General features: G+C 38.7%; 1 protein-coding gene and 1 long non-coding RNA gene across 5 annotated transcripts in view; one reads left to right on the forward strand and one right to left on the reverse strand.

Moving 5' to 3' along the window:
• Positions 1 to 17,899, forward strand: part of LOC408877 (neurogenic protein mastermind) — a 225,854-nt gene that overhangs the window by 181,811 nt on the left and 26,144 nt on the right. The window lies entirely within an intron of this gene.
• On the reverse strand, positions 851 to 4,090 carry LOC102656388. Its single transcript, XR_001703285.2, has 3 exons — positions 2,574 to 4,090; positions 1,490 to 1,992; positions 851 to 1,417 (listed from the first exon to the last, which is right to left on the reverse strand). It is a non-coding gene; the product is annotated as an uncharacterized LOC102656388 (long non-coding RNA).

Raw genomic sequence — 17,899 nt, forward strand, 5'->3', positions numbered from 1 at the left:
AAGCCTGGAGCGGAGCAAGTAGTAAGATCCGCCGGTATCGCGTCATGTTGCATTAGAGAGGCGACGAGGCGGCACACGCCATCGTCCTCGGGGCTTCTTCCATTTCCACGTCCTGTGCCGTCCCTCGACGACGACGGCGACCCGTTTCCAATCCCTCTCCTCACCCCTCACGTATGCACACGTCCTTCGTTCTACTTCTGTAACCGCGTTTCGCTCTGCTTCGCTCCAAGGCCTCGTTGGTTCGCGCGCGGACCAACCCCTTCGCACCGACCCCCCTTTTCACCCTTAAACCGTCTGCGCTCGGTATTTCCGGCCTGATCGATTTTCTCCCCGCGTTTATTCCGGGATTTCGTCCGGCTTATATTTGTCCACTTTTCTCTCTCTCTCTTTCTCGTTCTGTTGTCTTCTCTCGTTGGAAGATTAAATCTATTGTCGAGGAATTAGTTAACGAGTTTTGGATTTGGAGTGATTTAAACTTTCACCGTGAACTTGAGACGATGTATTGATGATCGTTGCGGGAATATTTCGATGAATAATCTTGGATGGAAATGTAAGAAGGAATTTTTTTTGATCTGATTATAAAACTTATTCCGAATTTCAGAGACTTTTAATCAATTTTCATATTCTATAGGGAGAAGTTGAGATTCAATGATGGAAAGAGAGTCAGTTATCGAGGATTCTAATTTTTAATGTTGTTACAGAGGTTAGAATATCTTCAAATATTGAATTGATTTGGATTGGAGCTGCTTGTTTAACAAAGAAAGATTACAAGATTTTGAAATTATAAAGATAGGATAATTAAGAAACGTTTAGAAAATTACTGATGCGTCAGGAAAATGTTGACAAGAGATATATCAAATTGGATGTATTTTTTTATCACTTTTGGCGTCGATTCAATCTTGCATACAGTCATAATCAATTTGATTTGTTAAAAATTGTTATTTCGTTAAACAATTTTCTAATTTATATCACATTTTTGACAAAATTTCGAGATGAATAAGTTTATTTTAGGAGTGTTTTTTTTTTTCAAGATTTTCAAATGTAGAATTCAAATTTTGAAGTTTCGCTTCAATGATGTACAAAAGATACGTATTCTATTCCAGTTTCTCTATTTCGATGTAAATTTCGTATTTGTGTATGGAAAGAAGCATGGACGTTTTGAAAAATTCACGGTTTACCTGCAACTGTTTCGCAAACATCGTATGTTCTACATTGCAAATCAACCACGTAACCTTTTCTATCACTTTTGGCATCGATTCAATCTTGCATCCCTTAATAATCCATCTCTTAACTCGAGTCATGATATACAAGTCGTGATCAATTCGTTAAACAATTTTCTAATTACATATCCTGATTATCAAAACCATCTTCAATTTTATTAATCTCTCATCATCACTCTCAATCACATATTTCCTTCCTGTAGAATCAAAACGATTGAGCAATTGATCAAATTATCCTCAAATTGTGAATAAAATATTTAGTTACTTACGTTAAAAGAAACAGACTCAGTTTCGAGGAGATCTGAATTTTTATTCTACGCCATAAAAGCGCGTAGCTTGCAAGAACGAATCTATCAAGTTTGGAAAAAAGTGTGATCTTGGAAGCTATTGACTTTCCTTAAGATACGTATTACCACTCTTGGATACCACGTTGACCTGTCTCTGATGAGGAAGGACTCTCCTGTAACAGCCTCCATCCAAGAGTAGATAGCTTGGTGTGCAAGGATACGGAAGGGGAGTGTTTTACGCGTAGGCGGATAGGATAAGACGTGGGCAGGTTCGAGTCCCAAACTCTTGGCCGACACAAATCTCTCCGCGGGAAAAAACGATTCTTCTGGTCGGCCCGACCTATTCTAGACGCGGCCTTTTCTCGTTTGTAATTTCGAGGGACTCGAAGGACTAATATCTCATTCTCTTTCCCGCCGAGGATGCCCTCTTGACCTTAACTCCTCTTCGCTTTGGATATTGCCAAGGTGAAGTCGTTGAGAAACTCCTGGAAAAAAAGATACCTTTCAACCGTTGGATGTTTGTTGAATGCTAATGGACGATCTTAATATCGAAGAAGGGTTAAAATAATTTCTTATTAAAAATAGAGATCCTTTATAAAAAGTTACACTACATTATATATTCTAGTTTAATCGAACAGATTCTCGGGGAAATAGCGATCAGGTTATCCAACTGCGCAAAATCGTTGCACGGGAAATCCGCCAATTATTTCGTCCATACGGCGTATTTAGAATTCTAACCTAACAGAACGTTCGGAACTTCGATACCATTCGACGGTTACAGAATCCATCGATACCGCCCCGTAGTTGCAGAATCGATAAGTTGGTTGCGTCCTCGTTCGTTATGCACCTTCGAGATTATCGGTGTATTCCTTTTGCCATTACGTGGGAGAGAGAGAGAGAGAGAGAGAGAGAGAGAGAGAGAGAGAGAGAGAGAGAGAGAGAGAGAGAGAGGAAAAGGTAGAATCGATCGTCAGGCCAGGCTTCTGGATGACCTGGGATCCGTAGTCGCGATAGCAGCGTTGCTTATCGATTACCGTTAAGGGTGGTCGTTAAACAAGTTACCTACCTACTTCTCGAAGGTAACAGTGCTCCACGTTCAATCTTCCAAATAGGTATACCTCTCTTCATAAATCGATGATGTTCAGTTCGAAGCGAAGGATTGATATTTGCGCGAGCACGAAATTTTGGACGGTTCGAGTTTAGGTTAAGTGTTGAAAAATGAAACAAATCAACGAGCGAGTAAGAATGATTCGCAATAAAGATTCGTTTCGAATTCTTTTTTGACGGTAAAAAAGTAGCATGACTAATTCATCGTGCTGTAATTTTATACTTCCAAATTTCGAAATTCAAATCTTTTCCGATAGCAGCAAAGCTGAGGCTGGATGGATAAAATCGGAAAACTAATCCGTATTCTATTCTCCGTATAGATAATCGATATGCCATGAAATTTTTAGCAAACTGATTCTTTCTCCCGACGAAAAAGATAATCATAATTTCACACAGACCTCCACAGATGGTTGAAAAATTCATCGTAGAATAGATTTAATCGAATCTCCGAGAGTTTAGAATCACGCCTATTCATTTTTTCCATTGTTCTTCAAATCCGAAGTAATTCAATCTAACCTAACCTCAAACGTACAATACACACCATATATCGAAGCTCTTAAAACAAGATGTAGATTTTCACGAAATACCGAGAATCCACTCAATCTCCAGTGTCAACAATTGAGTTTCTCTGTTTTTAACAAGCTCTCGTTCCCCAAAATCCACCAAGTTTTACACCACAGGTGCAAACGACCACGTGTACGCGCGCACCAGTTACGTCGATAGAAGCGACACGGTGTGCACAACGAGAAACGAGCGAAACGAGAATGAAGAGTGGGGATAAGAGGAAGCAGAGTCCTCGAAGACGAGTGGTTTTGCGACGAGGAGTCGCAGAGTAGTGGCGAATAGTCTGCCATTACCGCACTGCCTCTCGGGTAATGAAGGCGGCACCGGTGTCGACGACGAGAACGATGCTGCCGGCGTCGGCGTAGGGCGCACCGGTGCAAAGTAACGGCGTGATCAATGCCGCAACGCTAATTAATTAACATTCCCTCGCGGAAGAGGTCTCTGGTAGACACACCTATACGCGAGAGAGGAAAGCGCCCTTTCTCTTCTCGTTCTGCCACGGTTAGCGCTATTCTCCCTCTCCCTTTTGCCTTCGTATACCGTTTCTCTTGGATTGCATATAGCTGTCTCTTTCCCTCAAACGCGATCAACTTACACCGACCGTACTTACTCTCGACTCGCTGCTGTTTCTCTCTCCCTCCCTCTCTCTCTCTATATATACATCTTTCGCTTTCCATCTCTAGCGTTCTGTCTCGCTCTCGCTCTATCCTTTTCGTTCTAGCAACTTTAACGCCAACGATCGTTACCGTACCGCGATAACGACGACGCCGACTACGGCTACCAGCCGGTAGAAATATTCCTGAGAGGATTATTTCGTGGCGAACCAAGAGACGAAGTCGCGGCGAAATCTATGAAATTGAATACTAAAGCATATGAATTGGAGGGATTCGAAAGAATTCAAAGTCGCGTTGCTGGATCGATGGAAACTATTTAAAATAGAAAACGATACAAGATGAACATTTTTTTAACATCTCTCTTCTTCTTCGATTTTCCAGGTAAAGTATAAAAATAAATTTGATTAATCAATTCGCCATACGGTTAACGGTATAAACGTAATGAGGCCAGTTCGGTGACTTCGGAGTTAAGTAAAGCACCGATCGATAAGTATTTCCGGAAAAATAAAATCGTGAACACGAAGCAATCCCGTCAAATTTCTATCTCTCTCTCTCTACTCGAAGCCACGAAATAACTCGAAATATCGATTCACGTGTAATAAAGTTCGCCCTTCTTTTGCAAAAATATATTACAATCGAACAGTTTTAAATTTTAAGCAGATAGTGAAAATTCGACGCATATATTTTCCCTACGGCCGATATAAAACCATCGGGCAAAAAAAAAGGAAGAAATTATTCCTTTACTCGGCCAACGAAAACACGGTGGAGGCCTCGCTTGATCGTTCCTCTTCAAAAATGAATCTGTCTATTTGCTTAAAAGCGAGCTCGGGCTCTGCCGGCTTTTTCATCCGTCGCCTGACTATTTCACGAGGCAATCCGCTTTCGCGCGAACCGATAGCGAACCGTTCGCTTAGACAGACTTGCTTGCCCCCTTCTCGTTCCTCTCCCGTAGGATTAAATCGCGTCTCATCCTCCGGGCTACCGGTCGATACCCAACTCTCTGCCCGACGGAAGAACCGTTGACCAGCAGGACGACGAAACTTACCAAGGATATATTTTCCGCATATGCTGCGTAGCGCGCGCGCATCTCCATGCGTATACACGCATAACCTCAAAGAGTAAGACAAAACACACTTATACGAGACTTACAAATGCATTCGTTCTTCGAAATTGATGATCGAATTTAAGAATTTCGTAATCGGATTCGATGGATGAAAATTATAAAATATAATATTATATAAATTAATATATATAAATAAATTATATATAAATTAATATGAATTAAATATAAATTATTCGGATCTCGTGAATTCTAAAATTTTTTTTACTCTGCAAGAAGAACGGAAAATTTTTTTCGAATACTTTGAATTTAAATCGAAGCAACGAAAGATCGAATTGAGTTCGTTGGTTATAATTATCTTCGTTCAATCGTCAAGGTTTCTGGAAAATATAATTTTCGCGGTAAAAGCAGCTTTTTGAACTGGATCAAATTTTTGACTTCACTTTTCGTAGAGATCCCATCTAGACAGTACCCAGGAGCGCGAAGTGAATTTAGTTGAATAGTCTCTTCACTTCACCAGTGTTCCACTACCATACCAGGAGGAAGCTTTACAAGAGATAGAATATCAGTTTCATATTGGTTTTTGATCTACTCGGTAAGGTAGAAATCCCATTCGGCCTACCCTATCAGTCTCTCCAAAGTAGGGCAGCGAAGAAGGATTCTCGCCGCGAGCGAGACAGGGCGGTGTGGATTTTTCCGACGTCATAGTCGGAAAAGAACACGCCAACGCTTCCATACGCGATCGAGTCTCGCGTTAACGAATATATTAAAATCGCCTCGATGTAAAATCGGCGCTCCATTGTTTTCTATCGAATCGATCCTCGATACTTGATTCCATGATGTGATTAATTAATTCCCCCGTGTTTATATTCGCAAATTCGATATATATTGCTCATCTAAATAAATCAAAATTCGCGTATCTTTTTTTTTGCAGTTATTTTACAATACAGAATTAAATTACACAAGTCATCCTTATATAGAAAAATTAAATGATTGAAATGAGACAATCCTTAAACGATTATCTACGAGATTTACACTCGTGATATTATTCTCGAACGACTCCAAAGCAAACGAAAGATCAGACTTTCGAGCAAACAACTAAGAAAGAATTCCTCTTTCCCTTTTTTCGAGATTCTAGAGCAAGATAGATCTACGAAACCTGGCTGGTGACAGACCTGGATCTGGAGGAGGGAACAAGGTAGATCTCGTATACGAGAGCGTTAATTCCCGGCCTGCTGGCGATCGTTTCAGGACTCGTTAATCCTAGGAGGAATCACGGGAGGATCGGCACCGAAGGAGTTTCGGAAAATCGATCAGGCCTCCCCCGCCCCTCCTCCACCGTGCGTCGCTCCGTGAACCGGTTTAAAGCAGTTCGACGCAGGGTGGTTTTACTAATTGGTGCTGAGCATCGATTACCAACCACCTTTCCCCTTCGCCCGCCTCCTCCTCCTCCTCCTCCTCCTCCCGTGTCGATGCACCGCGTTCCGTGCCTCTTCAATTTCTCGGCCGTACCTCCAAGACCTCCACCACTTCCTCTACGCCGCCCTTATCGACGGCTGTGCCCGCCGTAATACGGATAATATCTCGTTGAATAACAGTCGATAATATCGATATAATACTTGTTTCAAAGATATATGACGCTTCTCGAATATTATGCGTTACGTGTATGCAATCACGCGGAGTGGTTTGATGAACGGAAAAGAAGAAGGAAGGACAATCTCTGACTCGATCGATTTCCATTCCGTTACGTAATACGTTTGTGTTTTGTGGACACACGTTTCCAGGTTGTGGGAATAAGATATGCTTCAATTTGATTAGAGAAATTTGGTTTCGAGATTGGAAAGAAGTTTTGATAAGAAGCATGGTATTTAGAGTTCAGTGGAATTTTATTCCTTTTTATTATCGAATTTTATTGTTGTCCGTTTGCTTTTTCTTCGATACTTTAATATTTCGCTGCCTTGTCAACAATTAATCCGTATCTGAAAATTTATAACTCCCTTATTGGATACCTCGTTCATCTTGAAATTTTGCTACGATACGAGGTTCTTTTTACCTACGACGTTCTCAAGAAACTGGTTACGAAGCCAGTTACCTGCCCCGTGCACCCAGAAATACACTTCATCCCGGCTTCATTGTCGCGCTGGAGAGGGGGAGGAGAGGAGGGTGACAGGCGTCAAAACTGGGACAAGTTTGCCCGCCCATCGAGACTGGTGCAGTCGTTAGAGGGTTACTCGGAGAGCGAGATAGATGCGGTTGAAGCTGGGACGAAAGCGTCGTCGTACACGCTTCCGCGCCACTTTCTTATGCGAGAGATTCTGCGCTCGAAGACTGCGCTGTGGAAAAAAGATCATCGAAACCGTGGAGAGGGTTGGCGCGAAAACAAAGAGAGAGAGAGAGAGAGAGGAACGCCTCTACGCGATAATTAATACGCAGTCGAAGATGGCCGAGGTGGAAACCGAGTGATTAATGACGAGTTTACCGGCCTTCTTCCGACCATTGTGCCGACTAATTATGTCCTGCCCTATCGAACGGTCAGAAACCCTCTCCGTGTGGAAAGCCTCGACCTGTGAACGCAAATGAACTCTGAGACACGAGGCCATTAAGAAATGACTAGCATTTAAAACTCGTCCCGTCACTTTTCTTTGTTTGTTTGTTTTTTGAAGAAGAAGAAGATCGTTTTTCTGTTCGAACAGGGTGTTCAGATTGGAAGAAGATTTACAGGAGTGTAATTGGGGTGATATTTGAAGTTGTTCTAATAAGGAAGGATTACTTTAACGTGTGTGATATGAATCGTTTTATCAATGCAACAATGATTTGATCAGATTCAATCTATCTGGATTTTCTTTATGTCAATGGTACCATTTACCTTTTTCGAGTTGTTTTAATAAATGAGGATTTTAACGAGATGTGTCAATCATTTTATCGATGCAGCAATAACTTTATCAAACTCAAACCTATTCTCTGGATTTTTCATATCTTATTGTACTCCAAAATAATCAATGGTACATTTGTCTTTTTCGAGTTGTTGTATATAATAAACAAGGATTATTTTAACGACTTGTATCGATGTAATAATAATTTTATCAAACTCAACTTAGCACTCTCTAAATTTTCTATATTGTATTTTTCATATTCTATTGTATCAATCACTCCAATGGCCAATGGTACACCATTTACCATTTTTCGAGCTGTTCTAATAAATAAGAATTTTTTTAACGATCTGATATCGATCAAAATCAACAATAATTTGATCAAACTCAACTTATCGTTCTTTGGATTTTCTTTATATCGATGGTACCATTTACCTTTCTCGAGCTGTTTTAATAAACAAGAATTATTTTAACGATTTGATATTAATGCAACAATAATTTTATCAAACTCAACTTAGCACTCTCTAAATTTTCTGATATCAATCGTTTTATCAATGCAACAATATATCAATTTTTAAAATCTTTATAACAATGGTATTATTTACCATTTTTTAAGCTTTTCTAATAAATTTCTCTTCTAAAAAATTATTTTAACGATCTGATATTAATCGTTTTATCAATACAACAATAATTTGATTAAACTCAACCTATCGTTCTTTGGATTTTATTTATATCAGTGGTACCATTTACTTTTTTCGAACTATTCTAATAAACAAGAATTATTTTAATGATCTGATATCGATCAATGCAACAATAATTTCAAAATCAAACTCAATTTAACTCTAAATTTTCCATATTCTATTTTTCATATCCTATTGTATCAATCACTCCAATGGCCAGTGGTATCATTTACCTTTGTCGAGTTGTTATAATAAAGAAGGATTATTTTAACGATTTGATATCAATCGCTTTATCAATGCAACAATAACTTTATCAAACTGAACTTAGCACTCTCTAAATTTTCCATATTCATATCCTATTGTATCAATCACTCCAATGACCAAATGGTACATTTATCTTTTACCATTTACCTTTTTCGAGTTGTTATAATAAAGAAGGATTACTTTAACGATCTCATATTAATCGTTTTATCAATACAACAATATATCAATTTTTAAAATCCTTATATCAATAGTTACCATTTACCATTTTTCAAGCTCTTCTAATAAACAAGAATTACTTTAACGATCTGATATCAATCTCTTTACCAACAATAACTTTATCAAACTCAATCTATCGTTCTCCAGATTTTCCTTATATCAATGGTACATTTTCCTCTCTCTTCTAATCAACAAAAATTACTTTAACAACCCGAACTTGAAGTTCCTTTTAACCTATTAATTGGATATCTACAAACAATAAAAACTCTCTATCAAACTCAACCCTCGCCCACCGACTCTCTTGCATTTTCCATATCCATTCTCACGCATGATCCTATTGTACTCGAATGGTCCAACGGTATACACCTTTCCACTCGTCACTTGGATAAGCGGGCAAAGAGAGCCGGTTTACCCGGGTCAAAGTACCAAAACGTCAAACTTCGTCTCGACGTTCTCTCTCTCTCCCTCTCTCTCTCTGTATTTTGCATGAGCCAACATCGGCCAGAGGCGCAACCCCCCCAGTAGTAGCACCGCTCATCACCGGGTATACCTGTGATGGCCTCCGCATCGTCCCCATATCAGACACGTATGGGAGTAGACAGAATATACAGAGCACTAAATGCCGGTATCGGAAATCGATATCGTAGGAGCCACAGGCAGCAGCCACTCTTCGCATAGTCCCCCCTCTCGAGCCCCTCTTTCACTTTCCTTCCACCTACAACCCATCCGTGTTCTCGTGTTCCCTCCCCTCTCTTCTCCCTCCCTCTCTCTCTTCTTTTCCTCGCAATTTCATTAGGTGTAGGTCTCCCGCCTTACTTTCCACGGCCTCCTCTCATCCTTCACTCCTCCGAATTTTCGGCTGGAATTTTTCAACATGCTCACGTTTCTTCTTATCGTCCTCCTGTTCTAATTGTTGCTCTCATTGGAATCCCATTTCGACAATTCGAAAATTTTTTCAAATCGAAAAAGTATATATAAGTTTCATCAAATCTGTTTATCATTCATTTATTCCAAGAGTTAGAGTTAATCTCATCGGCAGCTTTACTTCACTTATTACGCTTTTTCTTCGAAAGAAGAAACTCGATCGACGTACGTCGCGAGATTAAGAAATGTTTGGCTAACTGCCTCCACGAGCGCGAGTTAAACAGTGTATCGATCACAACAATAGCAGCCAGAAAAAGAAAAAGAGAGAGAGAGAGAAAGAGAGAGAGCAACCCTTCTCCTCGGTAAACGCTTATTTTCGCGTGTGCTCGCGTATGAAAAAGGGTCTCAAAGGTAAAGAGAAATGGAGGAGGAGGAGGAGGAGGAGGAGGGGAGGGTGGCGCGTCGGTTGTATGGGAAAACGAGTAGAAAGGGGGAGGGTTGGAGAGCTCAAAATCACAGGGAAAATAGGGTGCAGACGTGTGTTCCTCCTGTTACATTAAACGCGAAGTAACGCGGTGTAACGCGCTTTGAGACGCGCTTTCGAATTTCGCCAGCCCGAGCTTTTTAATTCCTCGCCGATCGCGCGAATCCTCGTCGAGGAAAGGCGCCATCCTCCTTCGATGTTTAACCAGCTCGAATTTTTCCTCGTTGCGTTTCAACGATCTGATATCAATCATTTTATCAACAATATTTGATTATTGTTGTGGTATAATAATTTTTTGTATTGATTGTAATAATTATTTCCTTCATCTCGTTTCATCATAGTGTGCAGATATGTGAATAGTGAAGAGTATAATTGTTCTGAAGATGCAAGATAAAAATTCCTTCCTTCCACCATTTTTCTGCAGGTTCGTAGGATAAAATGTAATTAAATTATCGAATTATTTTAAGAAGTATATTATCAATGTCTAAAGAAGATTTAAATTTTGAAAATTTTTTATTTTTGTATCGATTATTTTAATATTCGAAGGAGAAGCCTTGTGAAAAAAAAAGAAAAACAGTTTTATCAAACATGATTAATGTCAGAATTGACAAAAATCAATTACATTCTCGAAAGACTATCAATGATTGTTTCACTACTTTGCTCTTTCTATTCCCATTGTCAGCCAGGTGAGGATAAAAGATGCAAATCTACGAATTCTAGTGACTTTTAACTTCGTTCGAAAATGTTATCCAAAGGCAAGTAGACAGATCGTGGAAATTAATTTATCGAATTTTCTCATACAAATAGTTGAATAGTCGAATAAACGAAAAGAATAGGATATTTCTTTGGGCGAAAGAAAAAAGTTTATTCACGCCGCCAGCAAAGGGGAAGATCTCCTCGATTTCCAGGGTGCAAGAAACGCATCCAATACGCCTCGAATCATTGCGTTCCGTTTGGATAAAATGATCAAATTTAATTAACCAACACTTGAGAAACGATGGAAAACGCAAATAGATCCGCGACCGCGCGGAGATTTAAATGCCCATCGCGCGAGAACGCACGGTTCTAATTAAAAAAGCTTGCAACTTTTGCGGATTCCCGTCGAATTTTAAAAAAAAAAAAAAAAAAGGAAAAAGAAAAAAAAAGTGAATTACCGTATCGAGCGACGAGAGTGGATTTCGTTCGCGAAGATACACACGCGAAATTAATACGAATTTACAGCGAAAGAAACTTGCTTAATTAATCGTTTCAGGTGGATTCACCTTTGATCATTTCCCCTGTGAGGGGAAAATATGATAAATTATATATTTTTGATCCACGATAATTTTCCTTCTTCTTCGTTCAGTAATACATGACTCGGTGATAATTATGTAAAAGTGAATATAAAAGTGTTTTTAATCCTTTTTTAAGATTTTTAAAGTCTGGAAAAAGTTTGGAATCATATTTTTTTCCATTTTTATGTGTAAATTTACATTAACAATAACAAAATTAATAAAAAGAGAGCGCTTAAACTTAACTTCACTTCAGTATACGTTTTCTTTTATCATTTATTTATTAAAATTTTGTTATTTCGTTATAGATCACGATGAATCGTTATCAATATATCATAATCAATAACAATAAAAAATTAGATGCATATATGTATCATTTTAGAAAAATTTGAGGAACGATTACGTATTTCCTTACTGTTATAGATCATAATCAATAAAATTAGATTCATAATGCGTGAGTATCATTTCTTTACTGTTACAGATCACGACGAATAGATCATTATATTATAATCAATAACAATAAAATACATATGTATATTATTTTAGAAAAATTTGAGGGACGATTACAGTTCTAGATCATTATCAATATATCATAATCAATAACAATAAAAAATTAGATACATATGTACATCATTTTAGAAAAATTTGAGGAACAATTATAGTTATAGATCATAATCAATAACAATAAAAAATTAGATATGTACATCATTTTAGAAAAATTTGAGGGAAGATTACAGTTATAGATCATATGGTAATCAATAATCAATATGTACATCATTTTAGAAAAATTTGAGGGAAGATTACAGTTATAGATCATATGATAATCAATATATGATAATCAATAATCGATATGTACACTTTAGAAAAATTTGAGGGAAGATTACAGTTATGGATCATATGATAATCAATAAAATTAGATTCATAATGCGTGAGTATTATTTCTTTACTGTTACAGATCACGACGAATAGATCATTATATTATAATCAATAATAATAAAATACATATGTATATTATTTTAGAAAAATTTGAGGGACGATTACAATTATAGATTATTATCAATATATCATAATCAATAACAATAAAAAATTAGATATATATGTACATCATTTTAGAAAAATTTGAGGAACAATTATAGTTATAGATCATTATCAATATATCATAATGAATAACAATGAAAAATTAGATATGTACATCATTTTAGAAAAATTTGAGAGAAGATTACAGTTATAGATCATATGACAATCAATAATTAATATGTACATCATTTTAGAAAAATTTGAGGGAAGATTACAGTTATAGATCATATGATAATCAATAATCAATATGTACATCACTTTAGAAAAATTTGAGGGAAGATTACAATTATGGATCATATGATAATCAATAAAATTAGGTTCATAACGCGTGCGTATCAATTTAGAAAAATTTGAATGTATCACGATGATGTATAATTTTTAATCGAGAAATGAAGGAGGGTGCGGGTGGTGGAAAGTTTGCTTCGAGCGAAGCATTTCCCGCGCATTCACGCACGGGAGTTTTTGCAAACAACGGCAACGTGTTAATATCCGTTTGTTCGAGAGCAGGAAGGGAGATGTCGATCACGTCCCCGCGCGTGTCCCATTCCGCAATGTCCACGCGGCTACTGTACTTTCTCTCTCTCTCTCTCTCTCTCTCTCTCTCTCTCTCTCTCTCTCTCTCTGTCTACGATTCGTCGCCGTGCCTCTCAAAAGCGGCAACCGCTTTCCTTTGAACCGTGCAATTTATGGTTCGCGTGACAGAAAGCGGGGAAGTTTTCGCGGCGGGTTATTTATGTATCCTTGCGCAACTAAATTCGATTAAACCGGGCTTCCTCCCCCTCCCCCCTCCTCGCTAAAATTAGGATGCATTAATTTCGTAACTAAACTTTGCATCGCCGAGAGTACGTACCTGTATCAGCGTAAGAGGAAAGAAACTCCTTGTAGGGATTCGTTTTAGTTGAAATTATTTCGTCTCGCTTTTCTTCTTCCTTATTCTCTCTCTCTCTCGATTGGGCCGACTTATTAAAACACCATAATCCACGGTATCTCCTTATCAACCGTGCCCACTCAGCTCTAGATATACGTGCTCTTTGAAAGAGAGTGATGATCTTCCATTCTTCTTGTAAAAGTAAATTATTTCGGTTCGATTTTATCTGTGGGTTTCTTGTGATTATTGTTATTTGTAAGAGGAAGGGGTTAATTCTTCGTAATAAGTAAAAGTAATGTCAAAGGTGTAGTCTCGAGTCAGACAATGCCTCGAACTTAATGATAATTCTAACTCAAGAGTTAAGTAAAGGGATTTAATGATTCAAACAAATCTCGACTTCATCTTATCAAAGTAGTTGTAACTTTAACTCAGTTTTATTCATTTGGAATGCCTAATATAATTATAAAAATGACTCTAACTTTATTCTCACATCCTTTTGATTATTTAAGATGAACAGGTTGAAAAAGAAATAAATCTCAAAGGAGTCTCGAAATCAGTACTCTCAAGTCAGACACCTGCTTCGAATCTAATAATAATTCTAACTTAAGAGTTAATTAAAGAGATTACAACTTAACGATTTGACAAATTTATCTTATAAAAATAACTCTAACTCTAACTTAGTTTTGTTTACATTATTTTTATAAGACAAAGAGGTTAATTCTTCCTAACAATCTAAAAAAAATAATGTCAAAGGAATGTCTCGAAGTTACTATCTCCAGGTTGGACACGTGAACACCTCGAACCTAATATAACTCTAAAAATAACTCTAATTCAAGAAATTAATCCTTCTTAACAACTTCACCTTATAAAAATAACTCTAACTCAATTTTATTTATATTCTTGTGATTATTTTTATAAGGGTTAATTCTTTTCTTTCTAACAATTCAAAAAAATGTATGTCAAAGAAGTCTAGAAATCAGTACTCTCAAAAATCAGACACTTGCAACCTAATAATAACTCTAACTCAAGAGTTAACTAAAGAGACTACAACTTAACAACTCTCAACTTCACTTTATCAAAATAATTCTCACTCTAACTCAATTTTATTCTAACATATAACCTAATATAACTTTAATAAAAATAACTCTAACTCTACTCTCATTTACATCCTTCTGATTACTTAAGACAGAAGAACAGATCCTTTCTAACAAAAAAAAATAACTAAAGAAACTACAACTTAACAACTCTCAACTCTTCACCTTATCAAAATAATTCTAATTCTAATTCTATTCTCATTTACATTCTTTTGATTACTTAAGATGAACAAATTGATTCTTTCTAACAAAAAAAAAAAATAACTAAAAAAACTATAACTTAACAACTCTCAACTTCACCTTATCAAAATAATTCTCACTCTAACTCAGTTTTATTCTAACATATAACCTAATATAACTCTAATAAAAATAACTCTAACTCTACTCTCACTTACATCCTTTTGATTACTTAAGACAGAAGGACAGATCCTTTCTAACAAAAAAAAATAACTAAAGAAACTACAACTTAACAACTCTCAACTTCACCTTATCAAAATAATTCTAACTCTAACTCAATTTTATTCTAACATATAACCTAATAAATATAACTCTAATATAACTCTAATAAAAATAACTCTAACTCTCACTTACATCCTTCTGATTATTTAAGACAGAAGAACAGGATCCTTTCTAACAAAAAAAAAAAAATAACTAAAGAAACTACAACTTAACAACTCTCAACTTCACCTTATCAAAATAATTCTAACTCTAACCCTACTCTCACTCGCATCCTTCGACCTAAGACGAACGAAGATTGATCCTTTCCAACAATCTTTCAAAGAGAATCACTACCTCCAGACACCGCCTCGAATCCCATAAACCAGCGATAAACCGTTTTCGAAATTATGGAGGGCAAGCGGCCTATTAAAACACCATAATCCACATATTATACGTATACGTCCTTATCAACGGTGGCGACTCAGGATCGATCCGTCGACCAATTAGTCGCGCGAGGCGTCACTGGTGAAATTTAAAGGGTACACACTATATCCCCCGGATCGATCCGGGCGGAGTATGCGCCCCGTGTGATCGCAGCCACGGGTTCAAACCGTGTCTATCCGTTGGTTGTTGGGTCAGGAGCTTTACGGACGCGTACATTGGGGCCCTTCGGCACGTCGGTTTGTCCCGGGGGTTGGTTAATCATCGAGTTACGCGATATCCGCGTCGTGCACCCCCGATATCGACCCAGGAAGCCGTGTGCGCCGGCTTAACCTACGCGGAAAGTGTCCCTCGGCCGAGAATATTGCGAACCGGGGGCCCTCTCGACTTCTCGGCTTATGCGCGCCATCCCCCGCACGCTTCAACCGTGTTCAACCGTTTCCCTTCCACGATGCGTAACCCGACCTCTGTCTCTCTGTCCTCCTCCCTCTCCTTCGCTCCTCGCTTCGCTACATTCTTGCTCGCCCTTTCCACGAGTCATTAACCACGCGTTAAATCCTATCCTCTCTCTCTTCCGCGCGAGAATACATGCTCTCGAACTGGCCGAAAATTTGTCACCACCACCACCCTCGAGGAGCAGGTTTGTTGACCGCCATCGTCGTCTGCAAATCGATTCGATACCGCTTCCATGTGCATACTTTTTCACGATTGAGTTGCGCGATGAATTTTTTGGAAGTCGTTTTGTGTATCGTAATATACGTAAGATACGAGTGTGCAGCTTTGCGATCAATTTTTATATTTATATCGCAAGTTTTTGTATTATACTTTTCGAGATTTATGGAGATTTCGAGATAGTATTTCGAAAAATTAATCTTGGAGAGTAGGGAAGATGTTGCGGCTCGGGTTTCGAGACCGCTTGTACAGGAAGCGGTAAGGAAGCACCTCGTGCAACGATGATGATGGAATGCAGAGAGCGACAGACATACGCGAAAGATTCCTGCTGGTAATCAGCTTAATTACCTTCCGCTCGAAAGTGGCGGACAACGTGAGCCGGTTAATGCACGGCGACTAATTGACCGCTGTAAGGGTTCACGAGCATGGCCATTTAACACCGGCGATCGTGCGCAGTGTGAATCATAATAATAGAACAAGTGCCGGCCGCGCGCACTGTAAACGTTTTCCGACTGGTTCTACTTAAATGGCCGTTTCGTGGTATTTTTACCTCGATGGACGCTGCGAAGGAATCGGAGAGAAAACGTGGCCGAGTTTGGTTCGTGAAATATTTATACTGGTCTGTTTGGTAAGGTGTAAAGTTTTGAAAGTAAAATATTTGTAAGTTACTTTATCTTTATCCGCAAAATATAGAGTGGAATATTCGAAATTATTTAGTTCTTTAAATCTCGGAGAGAGAAAAATATCATTTAATATTTTTACATCGTTTAATAACAGCTAGTACAAACTCTGTTCAACAGCGGTGTAGTAGTTGGTCGCCGGTCTCGTTTTTTACCAAGCATCGTCCCGCGCGATAATTAGCCACTTGAAACGTGTGCGTTTCTCGTCCTTCAGGGTGGCGCCACCACGGCCGCTCGATGAATCGCATTCTTCCCAGCACGTGAACGCGTAATGCGTTCTTCCCCACTCTTTCGCCTCCGCATACTCTCCCGTGTATTCTCGTTGCTCGTTTCCATCCGCGATGCGCAGATGCGGCGACGGATCGAGCGCAGTGAAATTAAAATTATCGCGTCTCCGACGGCGTTTCGTCGCTTTGGATGCTGCGGTAACGTGCGATCCGCGATAACGAGCACTCCGGCAAAAATTGAAGCGACAGAATCGACGAGAAAGTTCGACGCTGTGACAATACGTATTACGCAGTACACGCAGATGGCGCTGCTTTCGACTTTCTTGACAGAGAATCACCTCGCTAATCAAAACACGTTTTATATACCAATATTAACCGACGAATACTTTTTCTAAAATATCTGAAATATTAGAAATCTACAATTGAAGCATCTAATTATAATTATTTAAATATTAACGAAGATGATTGTATTTAAAGAGTTGTTTGAGTAAGAAAAAAAGAATTAAATTCCTTTACAAAATTCCCTATATAAGATTTCAAACTGTATATAAGTATTTGCAAAGAGCTTGGCGCGGATCAATAGCACGCTACCGATTAAGCGGATCGATCCAGCTCGATTGCATTAGTCCGCGAGAGGGCATGCCTGAGTACATCTCGCGGTACATAAATTTATCAGCATCCCGGTGATTTCCCCGACGTATTCAAGAGGTTATATCGGGAACGTCGATGCGTTCGCCTGTTGGTTCTCTCGCCGCTTGCGCGCGCGCTCTCTCGCGCACGAGAGAGAGAGAGAGAGAGCGAGTTCCAGAGGCGGCGGGAATGGCAGTTCCTCGAATCAACCGTGTGCAATCCGAACGTGTACTCTCTGTCGAGTGGCAAAGGGAACGAAGGGAATATACGA

The sequence above is a fragment of the Apis mellifera genome, linkage group LG6 (genome assembly GCF_003254395.2).
Source record: "Apis mellifera strain DH4 linkage group LG6, Amel_HAv3.1, whole genome shotgun sequence".
In the NCBI taxonomy this organism is placed as follows: domain Eukaryota; kingdom Metazoa; phylum Arthropoda; class Insecta; order Hymenoptera; family Apidae; genus Apis; species Apis mellifera.